The sequence below is a fragment of the Panthera pardus genome, unplaced genomic scaffold (genome assembly GCF_024362965.1).
Source record: "Panthera pardus isolate Hobbes unplaced genomic scaffold, ASM2436296v1 HiC_scaffold_13, whole genome shotgun sequence".
In the NCBI taxonomy this organism is placed as follows: domain Eukaryota; kingdom Metazoa; phylum Chordata; class Mammalia; order Carnivora; family Felidae; genus Panthera; species Panthera pardus.
The window spans coordinates 145,497,054-145,518,284 of record NW_026526688.1 but is presented as its reverse complement, the minus strand read 5'-3'; the positions used below and the strand labels follow the sequence as shown (position 1 = coordinate 145,518,284).

At 40.4% G+C, this 21,231-nt stretch overlaps 1 non-coding gene across 1 annotated transcript; it reads left to right on the top strand.

The window, feature by feature from the left end:
* Nucleotides 1–2,146: 2,146 nt before the first annotated feature.
* On the top strand, nt 2,147–2,249 carry LOC128776741 (U6 spliceosomal RNA). Its single transcript, XR_008421919.1, has one exon. It is a non-coding gene; the product is annotated as a U6 spliceosomal RNA (small nuclear RNA).
* Nucleotides 2,250–21,231: the final 18,982 nt, after the last annotated feature.

Genomic DNA, 21,231 nt, shown 5'->3' with positions numbered 1-21,231 from the left:
AAAAGGAAGCAGCACAACTCTAAACATTGAAGGGACTCCCAGTAAAAACCAAACTGGATTGCCTTATTAAGGAAGCCAGCCATTCATAATGAGGCAACATGGTAAATTACTTTTCCAATATGTAATGCTTAAAATAAATATATTTAACAATTGGGAATTTTTACGTTCAAAATCTTAGTAAATTACAACAATGATAATATTAATTCTCTGGGAAAAATCCTGACATTTGTCTTGAACTTGAGGAGTAAACCATCATTTCCTATTTAGATTAAGGAACATGTAATTTATTTCCTATGAAAACAAAGGCTTTCGAACTTTGATTTAAAAAAATAAAAATTTTTCTTTGTTGAGAAAGATAAGATAAGGGAGGAGAAATTCCCTTTTAAAATTCTTCCCAAAGTTTAATTAAGGCCATGCTATTTTTGATGATTGGGTCATTTAAAAACTTTTACATAGTTGATGAATTAAAACAATTTTTTTTAATATTTATTCATTTTTGAGAGACAGAGAGAGACAGAGCATGAGTGGGGGAGGGGAAGAGAGAGAGGAAGACACAGAATTCGAAACAGGCTCCAGGCTCTGAGCTGCCAGCACAGAACCTGACATGGGGCTCAAACTTATGAACCGTGAGATCATGACCTGAGTTGAAGTCAGATGCTTAACTGGCTGAGCCACTGGGCGCCCCATAGTTGATGAATTTTTAGAAAGGCTCACCCTCTGTTGTTGCATTGCAGGCTGAACAGTAACTTTTGAATCAGGCTATGATTCGTCTTCATGATGGGGATAAATGCCACACAACTGCGTTCACAACTTGAACGGTGAAAAATAATATTGAGAATGATCCAAATAATTTCTATTTATTTTTTATTTAAAAAAATTTTTTTAACGTTTATTTATTTTTGAGACAGAGAGAGACAGAGCATGAACAGGGGAGGGGCAGAGAGAGAGGGAGACACAGAATCTGAAACGGGCTCCAGGCTCTGAGCTGTCAGCACAGAGCCTGACATGGGGCTCGAACTCACGGACCGTGAGATCATGACCTGAGCTGAAGTCGTATGCTTAACCAACTGAGCCACCCAGGTGCCCCAATAATTTCTATTTCTAAGCACTTTTCCTCTTTAAGAGAAAGTTTCTCACTTTCAATAGACACTGTTTTTCAACAGTGTAATGGCCAGTGGAGAGAATTCAAATTACCCAGTCATTGAAAAACTGCTGTGTGCCAGGCAGATGCAGAGATGGCCACATAGAGATGCACAAGACAGTCTCTGCCCTCAAGAAGCCACAATCGTCAACATGGACATGGACCTCATTCAGTCTTCTCTGCCACAGGAGAGAAGCGATTTCAAAACACACATACTTTCAAAATTCAGTAACAGAAAGAAACCTAAGGCATGATGGTGTTTTGATAGATTTTAAGAGGTGGGAGCCTCAACATTTTTGTTTAACAGATAAATGTACTCTTTATTTTTTTATTTTTATTTTTGTAAGGTTTTTATTTATTCTTGGGAGAGAGAGACAGAGACAGAGGCAGAAGGTGAGTGGGGGAGCGGCAGAGAAAGAGGGAGCCACGGAATGCAAAGCAGGCTCCAGGCTCTGAGCTATCAGCACAGCACTTGAACCCACAAATCATGAGATCATGACCTGAGCAGAAGTTGAATGCTTAACCGACTGAGCCACCCAGATGCCCCATAAATGGACTCTTTAAAGGAATGGAGAGTCCTTTTCAAATGGAATAAGCAGTCATCATTCTCCCACTCCAAATGTTACTGCCTTTTAATATTGGTAATTGTGTATAAGCATAAAGACATCCAATAGAATGTGACAGTGATTGCTTTTTTCCTAAATATGGCAGTTAGTCAATTGGATTTGTATATCATTCTGTTTCTTCATTCCTTCTCCCCCCAGAGTATGCACACACACTTCACATTCTTCCAGTTTTGGAAAAAGATGAATAAAATAACTGCAATAGTAATAATAATAATAACACCATATAAGCAGTTAAGGTCAATGTTCTTACATCTCCGTATAAGCAGTGGAATGATACTGAAAGTCAAGTCACAGCCTGGACATTCTTTAATGGTGTATTGTAATAGTGACCATATTTTGAAAGAAAAACCATAACATTTGGTCTGCTTTCTGGGCAGAATCCATGAATTTAGGAATCTGCTAGGATTGGAACGATACAGAGAAGATTAGCATGGCCCCTGTGCAAGGATGACACACAAAATCATGAAGCATTCCATATTAAAAAAAAAAAAAGGAATTTGCTAGGAAATCAGGGACATATGAATGTTAAATAAGTAACACAGTTCTCATTTATTCAGACTGTGAGTGATGTGTTCTTGACCCCTGTCTGTATTATTGCTAAGGGACCACACTTTGGATAGCTCCCATCATCTCGCATATATCGAAACCACCCTGTTGCTTATAACACACACTTGACACAGCAGTCACATGTAGAAGTAACTAAGTGTGTGTATGTTTTGTTTTGTTTTTTTTCTCTTTTAGTTTTTCATTTAAAAGTTCTCATACTCTGGGGCACCTGGGTGGCTCAGTCAGTTAAGCGCCCGACTCTTGATTTCAGTTCAGGTTGTGATCTCACAGTTCGTGAGATAGAACCCCACATTGGGCTCCATGCTGACAGCACGGAACCTGCTTGGGATTCCCTCTCTCTCTCTCTCTCTCTCAAAATAAATTAACTGATTTTTAAAAAGTTCTCAAACTCTCACAACTGTTTTTCTATCCCCTGATAACTCTAGCTACATATGGTCATATATCTTAGGCATAGGTGCTTGTATAGTTTCAGAAAACAGGACGTGGTTGAGCTTATGTTGGCTGCACCCACTGTAAGTAGCTCCTGGAACATATCCTGTTTGCATCCTTCCCGGGACAAATTCCTGTGACATCAAGTAATTCACAACATACTGGTGGAGCAAGGTTAAACACTTTAGTAATGTAATTATGTATCTTCTGGGTAGTGTCTGTTTATTACTTAGAATAAAAAGGAGGGGCTATTAAAATACTCCTCTTTCTAACTATATATGCGTATGATGCCAGTTTTTGTCAATATCGTAGCAGGTTAAATGCAGAAACAGATAGGAGAATTAAATGCAGACACATAAAATTAAAATTTAATGACTGAAAATTGAAAGACTGAAAAAAAAAGACTTATTTCTATTAAGTTAGATAGAAAAGAGATTTGCCAACTACAAAACAGTGACATTTTCTTCAGTACATTTTTTGTTTGTTTGTTTGGGAAAATATAGCCATTTTTGATAATATAGAATTGACATGTAGTGAATTTATATTTTTAAATAAATTAACAGGTAAATTGATTTTTTTCTCAGTTTTAATTTCTAACACAGTAAACATCTATAAATATAATCTACGTAAGCCAAATTCTTTGGGGTTGTCAATAATGTGGAAAAATGTAAAGAGATTTCAAGTAACTAAAAAAGTTGAGAATTGTTGGTTGGGAACAAAGAGATGCGTGGGACCTAGAATAGTACATTTGGGGAGTAATCAGCATTTAGCTGGTGATTGAAATATGAATGTGGAGGAAATTGGCCAGAAAAAGTTTATAAAGGGAACAGAAATGACTCACAAGAAAATGATGAGCTTTAGTTTCTTAACCTGTCCAAGTGTCCCTCACCTACAAAATGTGAATAGTGTTCTTTGCATTGTTGTAAATGGGTCAATGTTTGTAAAGCACTTGTTATGAAGAAGGTACATGATATTTACTTTCTATTTTTCTATCTTTTAATTAATTAATTAATTAATTAATTATGTTTGAGAGAGGGAGAATGCACAAGCACATGAGCAGGGGAGGGGCAGAGAGAGAGGGAGGGAGAGAGCATCCTAAGCAGGCTCTGCTCATGTCAACCCAATGCAGGGTTTGATTTCATGTGAGATCATGACCTGAGCCAAAATCAAGAGTCGGGCACTTCACCGACTGAGCCACCAGGCGCCCCTGAATCTTTTATCTTTCTTAATTCAAATATAGAATTAGTTTCTTAGACATTTCCAATTGACCAGTCAAGCACTCCTAGTTTCCTTTACGCAGGAGCAAGTGTAGATGGGAAGCAAGCGGGGAGAGAAAGCTTGAGACAATGAAGGGAAAGGTAAGTGTAGCTTGTCATCTGCCCTTACTGTTTTCATATGGTTCAAGCAGCCCCTGCCTTTGAGATGACTGACTTTATTACTTCTTTTAAATTGGGTTCAAATGTTCTAGCTATTTTTTCAGTGTGGCAGAAAGAACAGAAAGACATTGGTATCAGATGTGATTTGAATTCTGCTTGTGCTCCGTACTGGTTGTGTGACCATGAGAAGTTACTCCACTTTTTGGAGCCCTAGTTTCCTACTCTGTACAATGAGAAGCTTGACAGAGACCTTGGGAGTCCTACTGTTCAAGGCCATGCAGGTGAAGTGCTATGTACCTTACACGTAATCGTTGCTTAGTAAGTGAAAACTATATTGCTGTTTGCTGAGACCCAAGCAGGAAAGGGCAAAGATCTCTAAAGCAAGAAACCGATACTTCCAAGACTGAAGTGCAGCATTAGAACTGAGAGATGGAACTAAAGGGAAAATGAAAGTAGATTGTGAATACTGAACAACAATTTTAGAAAAAAAAATTCATAGTTTGAAGGTTTTATTTTTCCACTGTGATTCAAACATCCGTTTTAATCCTTTCCAAAAGGAGAGACATGCGTACAAATCTGTATCATCTGTACCTATATCACATGTATCTATCTGTCCATCTATTCACTGAAGCGAGTACATGGACTGGCAGCCACTGAAATTCAGGGTGCGTTGGGCAGAGGGTAGGAAGAGTGGTTTCTATAGATGGATGGACAGACAACTATGACAGAAGAGAGGTGGAGAAGTCCCTGCAAATTCAAAAGCTGAAAGCATCTGCAACGTTATTCATACCAACACCCACATTTTGCAACTGTGGTTGTGCTGTGGTCTACTGGGCTCCATTTCCATGGAATCTCTATGTAGGTTATTCATTAAAGGCCAATTTATTTTCCTACAGTGCCATGAAAATGTTGGAGGTTGCACAGCACAGATAGAGACGGTTCAGGCTTTGGAGCCAGGAAGAAGTTGGTTTGACTCTTAGCCCTGTGAATTTGGGCAAATTAATTAATGCAACCTGTAGTACTGAGTGCCTACCATGTCCCTGGCATTGTACTAATTTCTTATGACATGATAATGAGCAAAGGCATCTATAATCCCCACTCTTATGGACCTCACAGTATCAAGTGGGAGACAGACATTCTTTAAAAATGACACTAATGAATATATGATTATACTCTGAGATAAGTTCTAAACTGCATTATAAGTCACAGGGTGGAGGAAATGGCATCCAATCAGAAGGAGCAGCCTATGCAAAAGATCTTTGGCGGAAAAGAGCAGGGAAAATTAAAAGACTGAAAAAAATTCAGGGTAGCTGGAGTGAAGACAGCCCGAGGGGGAATCAGAAGCTCCAGCTTCATTGTCTGTAAACTGAGGATAATAACACATAAGGTTATCTTATGGGTTAGTGAGAGCATGTGAGATGCCCAACCAATGGTGGCTATTCATTAAATTGTGGCTACAATTACAATTACGTAATTGTTGCAGAGATGAAGAGTTTTTTTTCAGTTGTGTAACATTTGATCAACTTCTCTAACATTTCAGTTGTGCTCACCCTTTACGACCAACCTGGCAGACACACTCATCCCGGTGCCTGCAATGCCCAGAAGACTTACAGTTTGGGGAGAAGTGTGGTATTTTCTTTTGGTCTTGGACTATGTAGATGCCTGTCAATGAGAGAAGGAATGTCAGGCAGCCATTGTTCAAAGGAAGGAAGGAAGAGGTCAAAGAAACCCAATGCTATAAATCTTTTTTTTTTTCTCCCTAGACTGTCTTGAAATGTGACATTCCATTCCCCTAATCTGTCATTTTTCTATCCTACAGGCAAAGGTCCCAACCCCCAATGTGTACCTGTAAGCAAAGATCTGAACAAGGAAGCTACTGCAGAAAAAGCTCTTTTAGCGGTATTAGAGAATTAAATTGAATTGCAGAATTAGGTAGCCTTGAGGATGCAGTATTATTTAGTTGTTTATTTGTTTGTTTGTTTGTTACATTTTCTACAATGAATTTTTGTAAGTCCTTTTTTAAAAGTTTATTTCTTTTTGAGAGAGAGAGAAAGAGAGAGAGAGAAGAGAGGATCTCAAGCAGCCTCCATGCTGTCAACGCTCAAACCCACGAACAGTGAGATCATGACCTGAGCTAAAATCAAGAATCAGATGCTTAACCCACTGAGCCACCCAGGTTCCCGTAAGTTTTTATTTAAATTCCAGTGAGTTAACATACAGTGTAATATTAGTTTCAAGTGTACAATGTAGTGATTCTACACTTCCATGCAATACCCGGGGCTCATCACAAGTGCCCTCCTTAATCCTCATCACCTGCTTAACACCCTCCCCCCACCCCACCTCCCCTCTGGTAACCATCAGTTTGTATTCTGTAATTAAGAGTCTCTTTCCTGATTGGCCTCTCTCTCTCTTTTTTTCCCCCTATGGTCATTTTTTTGTTTGTTTCTTAAATTCCACATACAGGTGAAATCATATGGTATTTGTCTTTTTCTGACTGACTTATTTTGTTTAGCGGAATACTCGCTCGCTCCATCCACGTGATTGCAAATGGCAAGATTTTATTCTTTTGATGGTTGAGTAATATTCCATTCTATAAATATCCCACATCTTCTTTATCCATTCGTCAAAGGACACTTGAGCTGTTTCCATAATTTGGCTATGGTTGGTAATGCTGCTGTGAACACTGAGGTGCATGTATACCTTTGAATGAGTATTTTTGTGTTCTTTGGGCAAATGCCTAGTAGCTCAATTGCTGGATCATCGAGGAGAAATGGATAAATTCCTAGAAACAAGTAAGCCACTGAAACTGAAACAGGAAGAAATAGAAAACTTGAACAGACTGATAACCAGCAAAGAAATTGAACCAGTAAAAACAACACAAAATGAAAACTCTCAGCCAACAAAAGTCCAGGACCAGATGGCTTCACAGGTAAATTCTACCAAACATTTAAAGAAAAGTTAGTACCTATTCTTCTCAAACTATTCCAAAGAACAGAAAAGGAAGGAAAACTTCCAAATTCATCCTATGAGGCCAGTATTACCCTGATACCAAAACCATAAAAAGACCCCACTTAAAAAGAGAACTACAAGCCAATATCCTTGATGAACATGGATGCAGATAGTCTCAGTAAAATACTAGCAAGCCTAATCCAACAATACATTAAATAAAATCATTCACCACGGTCAAGGGGGATTTATTCCTGGGTTGCAAAAGGTTCAATATTCACAAATCAATCAATGTGATAAACCACATTAATGAAATAAAGGATAAGAAGCATATGATCGTTTCAATAGATGCAGAAAAAGCATTTAACAAAGCACAACATTCATTCATGATGAAAACCCTCAATAGAGTAGTCTTAGAGGGGCTACACCTCAACAAAAGAAAGACTTTAAATGGAAAATCCACAGCTAATATCAGCCTCAATGGAGGGAAACTGAGAACTTTTCCTCTACAGTCAGAAACAAGAGAGTGATATCAACTCACACCACTGCTATTTAATATAGTACAATCCTCAGCAATCAGACAACAAAAGGAAATAAAAGGCATCCAAATCAGCAAGGAAGAAGTCAAACTCTCACGATTTGCAGATGCCATGAGACTCTACATAGAAAACCTGAAAGACGTCACTCAGAAATTGCTAGAGGTTCAGGCCCCCAGGAAGAGAGCACCTGCAGTCCAGGAATGGTAGCACTAACAGCCTAGATCCAAATTCCTCTCCATTCCTGACGTCTCTGCAATCTTAGCCTCCCCATCCCTAGAAACGGAATACTGATGAAAATAGTAATAGGTGTTTCACAAAGTTGTTGTCAGGATAAAATGAGTAAACACAGTGAATGTGCAAAGCCTTTAGGAAAGCTTTTGGCACAGAATAACTTTTCCCCCCAGTTTTATTGAGATATAGGTCACATGGAATGCTGTATATGCTTAAGGTGCACAACATGTTTACATACATTACATATGTATCACTTACATATATTGCGAAATAACTACCATATATATTTAGTCAGCATCCATCATCTCTTATAGAAAACAATAAAAAGAGAAAGCAAAAAATAAAAGAAAATATTTTTTTTCTTGAGATAAGAACTCTTAGGATTTACTCTCTTGTTTTCAGATAAATAGATAGATGATAGATAGATAGATCTATATCTCCCGAAGCAGTGTTAGCTATGGTCATCATGTTGTACGTTTATATCCCTAGTACCTATTTATTTTATAACTGGAGGTTATACCACCTTCCTTCTATTCCTCCAAACTCCCCCTCTGCCTCACCTCTAGTAACTGCTAATCTTATCCCAATTTCTGTGACTTTGGTTTTGTTTGTTTGTTTTTAGATTCTACATAGAAGTGAGATCACCTAGTATGTGTCTTTCTCTCTCTTTTTTCATTTAGCTTAACGCCCTCAGATTCCATCCACGTTATCGCAAATGGCAGAATCTCCTTGTTTGTATATATACTGCAACTTGTTTATGCGATCATCCATCTATGAGCTTAAGTTGTTTCCATATCTTGGCTATGGTAAATAATGTTAGCGATTAATTTAACGCCCAAAGTAGTTGTCAGTTTTTGCGCCTCCCCCTTCCAACATATACACACGTGTACTCGTATACACATAAATATAAAGATAAATACACACATGAGGTTTTGATAATCTTGATGTCAAGCTGTGTATAATCTTCTTAGGTTGCTGTATACAATTAAAAGAACTTTGGCGTTAATGAGTGTTCAATACTGCAGCTATCAAAGGCAGTGGACAAGAGGAAGAATGTTTTAATCCCCACAGCATCTTTCTAGGGACTAGTGTTGCTTCATCATAGCCAGTGCATGGGGTAGCAAGGAAGGGGGAAGATTACTGTTTGAGTAGCTCTTCTTCCGCTTCCTAATTTCATGTGTCAACATCAAACACGTCAATCCTACTGGCTGCCCCATCCCCTGGCATCAGCCCTAGCAAAATTAAGGCCTGGGAAAAATCGAAAGAAGATAGAAGGCAGGGAAGGGAGTTAAGAAGCTTGTTTCACTTGCAGGCAGTTAAGCATCTTGCATCCAGACCAGCGTCCTGCGACCAGGACTCAGGATGTGTTTCTGGGCTTCAGTTGCACAAGAAGGGACTAACACATCAGCACCTCCTTTCCAAATTCCACATCAGCTGTCATCCGAAGCAGTGGACTGGCTTTTTTAGCCTCAGGCTCCTGTGGGTACAGATCCCTGGAACCTGAAACTTAGGGGCTCACATTTCCATTGCAGTTTTAAAGCCAGAGGGTTCCCTGGTTCCTGTCCATCTCTCACTTTGAGTCTGGTTTTGTTGACATTATTTTCTACAGCTGGGGAACTTGAAGCCACAGGGACCCATGATGTTGAACTCCTGATGTTGAAACTGCAGTTCCGGGCCACAAATCACCAGTTTCCCCTTTTACACATGTTACTATAGTTGACCCTTGAACAGGACAGGTTTGACATATGTGGGCCCAATTAGAGGCGGGGTTTTTTCAATAAATACAGTCCAGTACTATAAACATTTTTTTTCTGCCTTATGATTTTCTCAATGACATTTTCTTTCCTCCAGCTTATTGTAAGAATACAGGATATAATACATGTAGCTTACAAAATGTGTTAACTGACTGTTCATGTTATTGGTATGGCTTCTGGTCAACAGTGGGCTATTGGTAGTTAAGTTCTGGGGGAGTCAAAAGTGATACAAGGATTTTCAAACATGCAGGAGTTGGTGTCTCTAACCCCCACTTTGTTCAAGGGTCAACTGTATCTGACCTATTTATGGCCTGTTGCATTGCAAATTTGAACATATTTTCTTTGCTGTCACCAAAGAGTCACAATATTCCTGACTGTCTTTGCTCTAATCATTTGACTGAACCCAGAAACCGCTGTAAGAGGAGATGTGGACACTCCCAAGGGGGTGAAATGTGGCTCAACATGGGGTAAATGGTAAACCCCATATTTCACGGCCATTTGTTCTCTAACTCAAGGGCGCCAGAACTCAGCCCCAGCAAAATCCCTTCTAAGTAAGGGCTTCTAGATTTCCCCAGGCTTGGGGAAGATTAGATTTCTCCTGACCCCTGGCTGCAACCATTTGAAGCCACACCCCTTTCACTGCCATTGCATTTCTGCTGGGACCAAGGCTGATGCCCAAGCCTGAGTGTTTTATCCTGAGGCTTCCCAAAATGTCACGTCTGGAGGGGCCAAAGTGGTGAATACATCTAGGAGGAGAGGCTTCCTGCTCCTGTCCTCCCCCCGTCACTAGCCTAAATTCTACTGTTCAGGTCCAGGCCTCAGAGAATCCTCCCTCTGAAGGCTGCCTCTCTTTCTCTGCCTCACTTGCAAATCTCAGGAACAAAGGAGAGACTTCCGGTTTCTTGTCTGGAATGTAAGGAGCTTAGATGTCACCGTTCTGCTAACAACAAGTAAAAATCTGAACTGACCAAAAATTTTTAAATCCGTAAGAGAGGGGGATTAGCGGGGCCAACTGCTCTCCGGAAAACAGGTAACCGTAGAGAATCACAACTCACCAGAAGAGAAACACAGGAGCAGAAAAGTCCAGGCAACCAGTGCTGGGGGTAAGAAAACCTGACCTGAAATTGTTGAATTGCTGGAGGCTCCTGTGGACAAGTCAGAGAGTTAAAAACTCCATGTGGGGCAAGGGGTGGGGGGGCATGCCTGGGTGGTTCCGGCCGTCCATTGAGTGTCCAACTTGGGCTCAAGTCATGATTTCACAGTGCATGAGTTTGAGCCCAGCGTCAGGTAGTGCAGAGCCTGCTTTGGATCTTCTGTCCCCCTCTCTCTCTGCCCCTCCCCCCCCCAAATAAATAAACATTAAAGAAACTCCAGGGGGATCCATTATTGGTGGTGGAGGGGTCACTTATGTAAGTTTAACCTCACAAAATTTTTAAGACTATGATTAACGTGAGGACCTGGTAGAGCTCCTGGAGGTAAAACTCATATAACTAATATGCCGAGTAGGCAACATTGCAAGAGCAGAAGGGCCATGTCAGCAGAGAGGTGGGAATTCTAAGAAAGAATAAAAAAGAAACGCTGGGGATCCAACACACTGTAAGAGAAATGAAGAAAGCCTTGGATGGGCTCGTAGGTAAACTGTACATGACTGAGGAAGAAACTCTGAGCTTGCGGATAGGTCAGTAGAAACATCCCAAACGGAAAAGCAAAGAGAAAAAAAAGGCTGAAAAAGACAGAATGGGATATCTAAGAACGGTGGGGCAAGTACGCATAATGCGAATACCCCAAGAAGAAGAAAGGGACAGAAAATCAGGAGCTATATTTGAAGCAAGAATGATTGAAAAATTCCCCCAAATTAATGTCAGACACCAAAACACACAGCCAGGAAGCTCAGAGAACACCAAGCAGGATAAATGCCAAAACTAGTATTTAAATTGCAGAAGATGACTAAAACTATTAAATGAAGCCAAAGGAAAAAACCTCTTACCTATAGAAGGGCAAAGAGAAGAATTACATCCAACTTCTCCTTGGAGCCCCAAAACATAAGAGAGTGGGGAGAGGTATTGAAAATGTCCTGAAAAATGAAGGGCACATGAGGCGCCTGGGTGGCTCAGTCGGTTAAGCACCTGACTTTGGCTCAGGTCCTGATCTCACTGCTCGTGGGTTCAAGCCCCGCGTCAGGCTCTGTGCTGAAAGCTCAGAGCCTAGAGTCTGCTTCCAGTTCTGTGTCTCCCTCTCTCTCTGCCCCTCTCCCACTCATGCTCTGTCTCTTTCTCTCAAAAATAAACATTAAAAAAAAATGAAGGGCACCTGGATAGTTCAGCTGAAAAAGCATCCAACTCTTGATTTTGGCTCAGGTTTGTGATCTTGTGGTTTGTGGGTCCAAGCCCTGCATTGGGCTCCATGCTGGCAGTGCGGAGCCTGCTTGGGATTCTCTCACTCTCTCTTTCTCTCTGTCTCTCTCTGTTTCAAAATAAATAAACAAATTTTAAAAAGACGTCCTGAAGAGTGAAGTCTTTTTCTTTTTTCCTGTATTTCCTCAAATTTATTGATAAATTCTTCTCCCCCAGTACAACCCCCATTAAGTTAACTGCGGCTCTGTCTCCCGGTTGAGTAGATAAATTGAGACTACCTTGTGATTGAGCCACTGAGTCAATCACAATCAAATATATATACATTGGGAGTGTCCCAATGCACTGTGACAAGTGTCCATCACAGAGCAGCATGTAGGAAGACAGACCCTGTGCTCCCATGGGACTTACACTCTAGTAAGTTCAGATGGAAGTTGAAGGGTATAAAAGTAACCAACCAATGCGTTGAACCCATAGTAGTCTGATTTTTTTTCAGTAATTTCATAGTTTTCAATTTCAAAATTTTCATAATAAATTTTTAATGTAGAGTAGAAAGAATTTACAACAAATACCTAAATATTCACCACATAAATTCTGCAATTAACACTTTATTATACTTGTTTTTAAAATTGTATATCAATGTATCCATCCATCCATTCTTTATGATCATATTTTTAAAAACATATTTCCAAGTAAATTATAGAAATCAGTTTGTTTTACTCCTAAACTTTGTATGCATATCATTTTTATTAGCTAGAGTTCAATACTTGCATATGAACAAATATTGCTTCTTTTTGAGATGTAACTTACATACAGTGAAATGAACAAATCTTAAATGTTCCATTGGATGAGTTTTGATGAATGCATATACCAATGCGACCCAATCCTTTATCAAGAAACAGAAGTTACCGTTATATCAGAAAGTTCTCTCATTTGCCTTCCCAATTGATTCCTGCAGAGGTAACCCTTCAGAGGCAACTGCTGTTCTGATTTTTTCCCATACACATTAGTTTTGCCCATTCCATGTGGATGGAATCATACAGTGTGTAGTTTTCGTGTCTAACTTCTTTTACCTATTATCATTTCTGTAAGTTTCATTCAGGTAGTTGCCGTTTTCAGAGGCATGTTCCTTTTCATGACTGAGTGATAGTACAGTATATATACTGTTGTATATCCAGGTTGTTTATCCATTCTCCTACTACTGGACACCTGAACTATTTCCACTTTTAAACAATTATGAATGGAGTGGCTCTGAACAACCTTGTATAAGTTATAAGCTGGTTTTATAAAACTGTTCTTTTCTTCTCGTGACAACTGTAGTCTACATATATGGCTGACTTCTAACGTTATATCTCTAGCCTAAATCTGCCCCTCCACTACAGACTTTTTTTTTAATTTAAATTTTAGTTAGTTAACATAAAGTGCAATATTGGTTTCAGGATTAGAATTCAGCGTTTCGTCACTTACATACAACACCCAGTCCTCATCACCACAACTGCCCTCCTTAGAACCCATCAGCCATCTAGCCCATCTCCTACCCATCTCCCTCTGTCAACCCATAGTTTGTTCTCTATCATTAATAATCTTTTGTGGTTTGTTTCCCTCTCTTCTCTTCCCCCCTTCCCATATGATCATCTGTTTTGTTTCTTAAATTCCACATATGAATGAAATCATATGGTATTTGTCTTTCTTTGACTTATATTACTTAGCATAATACATTCTAGCTCCATCCACATCATTGCAAATGGCAAGATTTCATTCTTTTTGAAAGCTGATGAATATTCCATCATGTATATATACCACATCTTCTTTCCAAATGCCAACTCAACGCCTCCACTTGGATTTTCAATAGGCATCTCAAATCTAATGTCTGGAAGCCAACTCCTGCTTGGCACCCACCCCAACTGCCATTTTTCAATCTTCAGTAAATGAAAAATCTATCCTTCCGATTATTCAAACCATAAAATACAGACATAGCCCCAACCTCTCTCTTCCATCATCCAGGCAATGGGCAAGTCCTATTTGTTCTATCTTCAGAATATATATAGAATGTTCCAACTATTAGCACCTCTTCTTATCATCTGGTCGGAGGCATTATTGTCTCACTCATGAATTTTGGAAAACCTAATAATTGTTCTCTTGCTTTCGTTCTGCTTCTCCCACATAGCCTATTCTTAGCACCATAGCCAAAGTGGTCCTCGTAGAGCACGTATTTTAGATCATACCATTCATGCTGTTTTAAAAAGCTCAACTGACTCCTTATTTCACTCAGAGTAAAAGTCCTGCAAATGTCTCTCAAGGCTCTGTGCAGTCTGGCTCTCCATGACACAACTGGCCATTTTCCTGTCCTTTCCACACTGCTCAGGTTTTTTGTTTTTTATTTTTTGTTTTTTGTTTAGTGACATTGGCCTCCTGGTGGTCCCTCAGTGTATTTGCAATCGCTGTTCCCTCTACCTGACCTACATTTCCCCAGAGGAGACACAGCATGCTGAATAGTCACCATCCTAGAGATTCCTTCTTTAACTACTTAAAATTGCAACCCCACCCCCACCCAGCACCACCTGTCTCCCTTCCCTGCATTATTTTTTCTACAGCACTTACTGATTTTCATTTTTCTGTTTGTGTATTGTTAATCTTCTTTCACTTGAATATAATCCTCATGAGGACAGGGATTTTCATCTCTTTTGTTCACTGCTGTAATCTTAGTGGTTCTAATCGTGCCTGGAACACAGTAGACACTAACAAATATATGTTGGCAGATTAAAATTGACACATGAATGAATATGCTGATAATTATATTTACTTTAAAATTTTTTTAACATTTATTCATTTTTGAGAGACAGAGCATGAGTGGGGAAGGGGCAGAAAGAGAGAGGGAAACACAGAATCAGAAGCGGGCTCCAGGATCTGAGCTGTCAGCACAGAGCCCGACACGGGACTCGAACCCATGAACTGTGAGACCATGACCTGAGCCGAAGTCGGACGCTCAACCGACTGAGCCACCCAGGCACCCCAATATATTTACTTTAGACTACATTATTAGGTAAAAGACATGGTGCCAATTTTTAATAAGTCCTTATAGTATTGGGCCCTCTATTACAGAAGGGAGTGTCCTTCTGGTGATGGTGGATTATTTTGCAGTTTACCAAACATATACTGAAGCCCTTCTTGAGGCCTTAAGACATAAAGTTGAGTAGTATTCCCATCTATAAACTTGAACATCTCAGGAGAATACTATATTTTGGGGGAAACTTTTAGCCTAATAGGCAATATGCTCCAATAGAGAATTTTAAAAGGACTATTCCCCTTGAATCTTGACAAAGCAGAGCCCTTTTCTTCTTGTTTAGTTGCATGGAAGCCATTGACAAAATGGTGATATATTCCTTTCTTCTGCTTCAAAGTGGCATCAGTCTAAATGAGCATTTATGTGTATACAGGTGTTTTTAATAATTATGTCAGGGTCTGGGCAGTTTTCCAGGAAGGAAAATCTTTTTTACTAAAGAGCCTGTTTGGTTCACGAAGGAGAGGTCCAACCTTGCAGCACTGTCCACCCAAAAGCCGTGGGCCATAGGGAGTCAGGACAGTGACTCAAGTTGTTCAGGTTCTGCTGTCCCTGGAGCACTGGAGACAGGCAGCGCACTGGCTCTCCAACTTCAGTGCGCTTCAGAATCACCCAAGGACTTGTCAGAACACAGACTACGAGACCCCAGTCCCCGGGCTTCTGACTCAGTCCTTGGTGAAACCTGAGAACTTGCATTTTTAAACAAGTTCCTGGCTGGCTCAGGGATCAGACTTTGAAATACAGATTTGATGTCTGTTTGCTGCTCCTCTTTTCCCCGGCTGGATTTGTCTGCTGTGCCCAGGTCCAGGCTCCCTTGCTTCACATCCAGGGATGCTGCCGGTGGCTGAGGGACTGGAAGCAGTGGATGGAAATAAGCTCAGTCTCACTCTTCCTGCTGAGCTTTGCTTCTGTGACTATGAGAACTGACATCTCCCGCCCCTGGCAAATGGTGATGACTCCACAGACGCACCAGTACCGAAGAATTGATTTAGTTTCTTCATTAGTCCCTCAGATGAAGAAAGGGAGAAAACCAAGACCAGCAGGAGATTAAGCCACTGGTTCTGAAACTTTAATACACACATAAGACGCTTATTCAAAATGCAGATTAGGGGCGCCTGGGTGGCTCAGTCGGTTGAGCTTCCGACTTTGGCTCAGGTCATGACCTCGCGGTCTCTGAGTTCGAGCCCCCCCGTGGGGTCTGTGCTGACAGGTGAGCACCTGGAGCCTGCTTCGGATTCTGTGTCTCCCTCTCTCTCTGCCCCTCCACCACTCATGGTCTGTCTGTCTCTCTTTCTATCTCTGTCAAAAATAAAAATAAACATTAAAAAAATGTTAAAACAATGCAGATTCTCCGCTAATGCCACCATCACCACAGGGGTGCTGGTGTATGAGGTCTAAGGTAGCTTCAGAAACACTTGGGGTTCCTGGGGTGGCTCAGTCATTGGAGCAACTGACTTCAGCTCAGGTCATGATCTCACTGTCCGTGAGTTCGAGCCCTGCGTGGGGCTCTCTGCTGTCAGCACAGAGCTCACTTCAGATCTTCTATCCTCTCTCTGCCCGTCTCCCCCTCACATGTGTTCTCTCTCTCTCTCTCAAAAACAAAAAATGAAACATTTAAAAAAAAAAAGTAATAACATTTAAACTAACACCCAGATGATTCAATTATAGGTAATCAGGGGACCCACTTCCAGAAATATTTAATTAAATAGTCTTCCCAAGCTCACCCAATAATAGCACACATGCAATAGAATCATGTCTAGTTCACCGAACTATGTTCTTGAATGCCTACTCTGTGTAAGCAAAGTTCTAGGCCATGGTTCACAAGATTGATCGAATCACCCACGCACTTTCATGTATAACGTGATGTCTCTTCCTATCTTCCTCAATGAGCCTGATAAAGAATTCTGGAGATGAATTATGCTTTTTCTGTGCTTCGATTTCAGCCACTGATATTAACGAAAATGACAATCATGGGCATCAAGGATAGGCATCAACTTAAAAAGATAATAGCAAATAGCGTTTTCTCTAAGGCAATCCAATTAAATACCGTTAGAAACCCATACCATACGACACAATGTAACTTAATGCAATTCAGTATAATACAGTATAGTACAATACAGAAAAAAAAAAACCAAAAAACCATGCAATGCAATACAGTGAAATGTCTCACTGCCCCTGCAGTGCAGTGAGGTTAGCGAGAGCCTCATCTTAGGTCTTGGGCTGCGGTGCCCTCTAGTGGCAGAAACTGAAATGCCTTTTTTTTTTTTTTTTTTTCTTTTGTGGCAGCCACAGCCGCATTTTCCATTGTATAACCTTCAACAAACATCCTGTTAGAAAGGAAAGGAGCTGGATTCCGGCTGCTTTATTCTACAGCAGAGGTCATGGATTCAGAGACTTACCTGAGCTGCCACCGGAGCTGGCGAAAAAGTAACTAATCGTGTTATCCATACAACAGATTGTTTTCCATACATTCTGTTGATTTGTGATGAATAGTAACTAGCCTTTTCGCCCCAGTCTGCAGACAGGAGACTGGAGTGGCAAATACAGGAGTGTGAGAAACCCTTAGAAGGATTAACATAATATAAATATAAAAATGAAATATGTAATAGAACTTAACTGGTATAGAAAAGTCTGTATTCTCGAACATAAAGTCACCTTTTCTCCATGGTTGGACAGGCACTGCCTGTGCTTAGAGATAGCAAGGAGAAGTCAATGATTAAAATTCCTTATTTCACAAGATGTACATGCATAATTACAGTTCATTCAATTCATAGTTATTGAGCAACCACCATGTTTTAGGCTCAACTGAAACACACACACACACACACACACACACACACACACACACACACTAAGCCATTTCATCTGCATAGTAAACCCCTTTTCCTCCCATCCACATTTGCTGAGAATGATGGTACTTTTCTTGGTGCCAAACACTGTGTTAAGTACTAGTGGAGCTCAAAGTCATGGGCTGATTCGTTCATCTCCTTTGAGGGAATTTCATGTCCTGATTGGACATGAAATTATGTGGGATCCCATAGCAGTGGCTCACGCTCAGGGGATCCACTTGGGTGACTCTTGGCACTCTTTTGCCCAGTTTTGATGGTCAATAGACAAGTTTAGCAATCCTGGCTCGAGAAGGCCACAGTGATCAGGACTTTAGGCTCTGCAAGGACGAGTTTCTGGATCATGGCACCAGGAAGACTCAAAGTCAAGCTGAAGAGAAGGGTAATCTACAAGGGATAATGGAGAAGGGAGACAATATCAGTCAATCCCAAGACCATTTGCAGTTCAGGGAATGTAGTTCTTCCCACTTAATTTCTTCTCCCACATTTCTCCCAGGAAGAGAGACCCCTAAGATCCTGGAAGAGCTGCTTCCTGTAAGTACGTGAAGAAGTCCATCCCGGCAGTGCTGAGGGTCGACCACAGTAGACATGAGCTATGCCCCCAAATTCTCCTGCATTGCCCCAGTTACTGAGGTACTGTGAGCAGATGGCCTGTAGCTCAGATCCTTCAGCGTTTGCCTCAGCTGTGGAGTCACCCCGCCAAGGTCATACCTTTCTGGACCCTTCCATTAAACCACTGGTTCCAGAACCAATGACTGATACGGTGGAGGTATAAAGACTCATTTGACTCAAAGCAGGATTACTCTGATGGACCATTGCAGCTCCAGTAATGATCGTTTAAGTTATGACTTAATAGACTAAAAGATTTAAATGCAAATTTACTTAAAGTTTCTGTTGTTGTTTGAAATTAGGATGCAATTAAATTTTAATTACCATAAAAAAACTTGATGATAGCATCTTAAGTATGTAGTTTTTCTTTTTTAAAATATGTTTCCCTACGGCCCATGCTTTGTAAACATTTCCACACACAGCATGGGCTATATGGGAACATGTATTTTGACACATGCTACAGCAATCTCCACGATCCTTTTGAAAAGCAATTAGGCCACAGGTGTCATCGGGAGGTATAAACATAAACATGGGCTTTGAGTTAGCAACACTGATCATGAAGCTTTATTCTACGTAGATATTCTTTAAAAAGAGAAAAATAACATATTTCTTGGGTATTTGTGGACTATTAAAAATTCTGCCCAGTTTTTCTTGGCATAAAATAATAATTCAGCTAATTTTGAAATTTTATGTTGACCCAGTCTAAACAATGTATCTAAATTTGAATGGTGAAGAGGAGAAATTTTACCAACTTGCTCTAATGAAAGTTGCTAGGTTGATAAAACAATTCCCTACTCACCTGCACGATAACTTTACAAATCTTTGGTCAGTCCCTTTGGATCTGTTTCTTTGTTTCTTGGGAAGATTTGCTTTATGTGATTAGATACTGGAAAACTTGTCTGGTTTTGAGAAAGAGAAAAGCTGCCCCTCACATCAGGAGCTGGCCTGGCACTCCCAATGAGACCGCAGTGTTCTCCTTTTGAAATAAAGGATTTCACAGAGCACCGACATCAGAGAAGCCACTCTGTGACCATGGTGGACGAAGACACAAACGAGAGCATTCCGTAACCACGTCTGTACACAGACAAAATCACAAACGTGACTCAAGCCCCCCAAATGGTCCAACATCCCCCTATTCTGGCTACTCAGAGTGTTTGCTGCTTGGTTACAGTCTCAGGTGCTCCAGACTTCCCCAAGCTGGATAAGCTTTATTTACAGACCCAGTCATAGGATTGCCCCCTTCCTGACAACATGCAACCCAGACCAAAGCTCTGCTTCCCAGCCCTGTCCCCAAATGTCCTAACACAAGTGCCAGTTCTAACAGAAGTTTTCCCAAATGGCATTTTAGTGAGACACCCCTCCCCATGGTGCACTTTCTCTCTCAAAGAGCAACACATACCGCTTGCTGTGATGTCCTGCTGGGTTGGGGCAGGATAACTTCTTTACTTCACCTGTGAGTAGTTTCAACATAAACATTGGCTAGAATTGATCAATTGATCTTAAATCAAAAGATCAATTGATCTTAATCTAGACTTCCAGGTTAGCTTCTCTAATTTACATAGTATTTTCCTTCCTGATTTCCTCAACCTTCGGTACGCTTTTCTCCAGACAAGTAATAGGTCAACAACAATTCTGTTAAATGTTTGGCATTCTTCCTCCTCCCCCAATATTTTCATATATGCATGTAGGTGTATATATATAAATGCATAGCTATTTATATTTACATATTTCTCTCTTTACACAATTTTATGGAGAGATAACAATCCAGTTTGTGTTTGGCTAGGTGTACTTCTTGTCATTTCCTTGTACGTCACTTTGAAACTTTGAGGTTTCCTACTAACTTGAGCAGAGCTGATCCAGCCACCTGTGGGTAGGTAGAAAGATGCCCCCAGGAAACATGCAGAGAGGTAAATAGGATGTAGGTTGGAGAGGGGTCTGTTTTAATGGCAAGTGCTCTGGTACGGTATTAGATGCAATAGGAGGAAGTCAAATTTTGCAGCTGTCAGTAAGTAAGGTCAGTGGAGAGACTGAGTCATGCTCCATACATCTAATTCTTTGGATTCCTAAGGAAAACCTCATGGCGGAAATAGTTTTAAATGCAACGAGAAACAAGCGGTTGGGTCATGTTTTATTTCTCAACATCATTTCCTGTTCTTAGAAGGAAACGTACCTATGACTGATAACATTTCCTCCAAATTCTCAGAAAATGAGGCTTGTTTTCCTTGAGTTTGACATAAATTGTATTTCACACTGTTACACAAGTTGGTGAATGGTAATATGGTTGGCTCAGTGTGAATGTCTTTATTTTTATGAACCGATCATGATGAATTTCAAATTACACAATCTACACGAGCTGCCTGACAATAATCTTATCACTGCTTTGGTCTGGAGACAATTCTAGATCTTTTTGTTTTTTAATCTTCAAGAAGGTATCTACAACGAAGTCCTTACTAAAATATAGCATGTAGAAAGTAAATCCTTCTTCTAAAGTTATTTCAGGCACCAAACTATACAGTATCGGTATCTACATGTCAGTTAAGAACTTTCAGTTGCAAAACATCTGAGTAAATGAGACTTAATAATGTGGATTTATTAGCTCATGTAACTGAAAACCAAAGGAGGATCCAGCATCAGACATGTTTTAGGCAAGATCTTGGTTCTCTCTCTTCATTCTGGCTTTATCCTCAGCCACCATGTGACCCCACAGTCACAAAGATGGCTACCCGCAGCAACTGCTTCCTTGTCCATTTCCAGG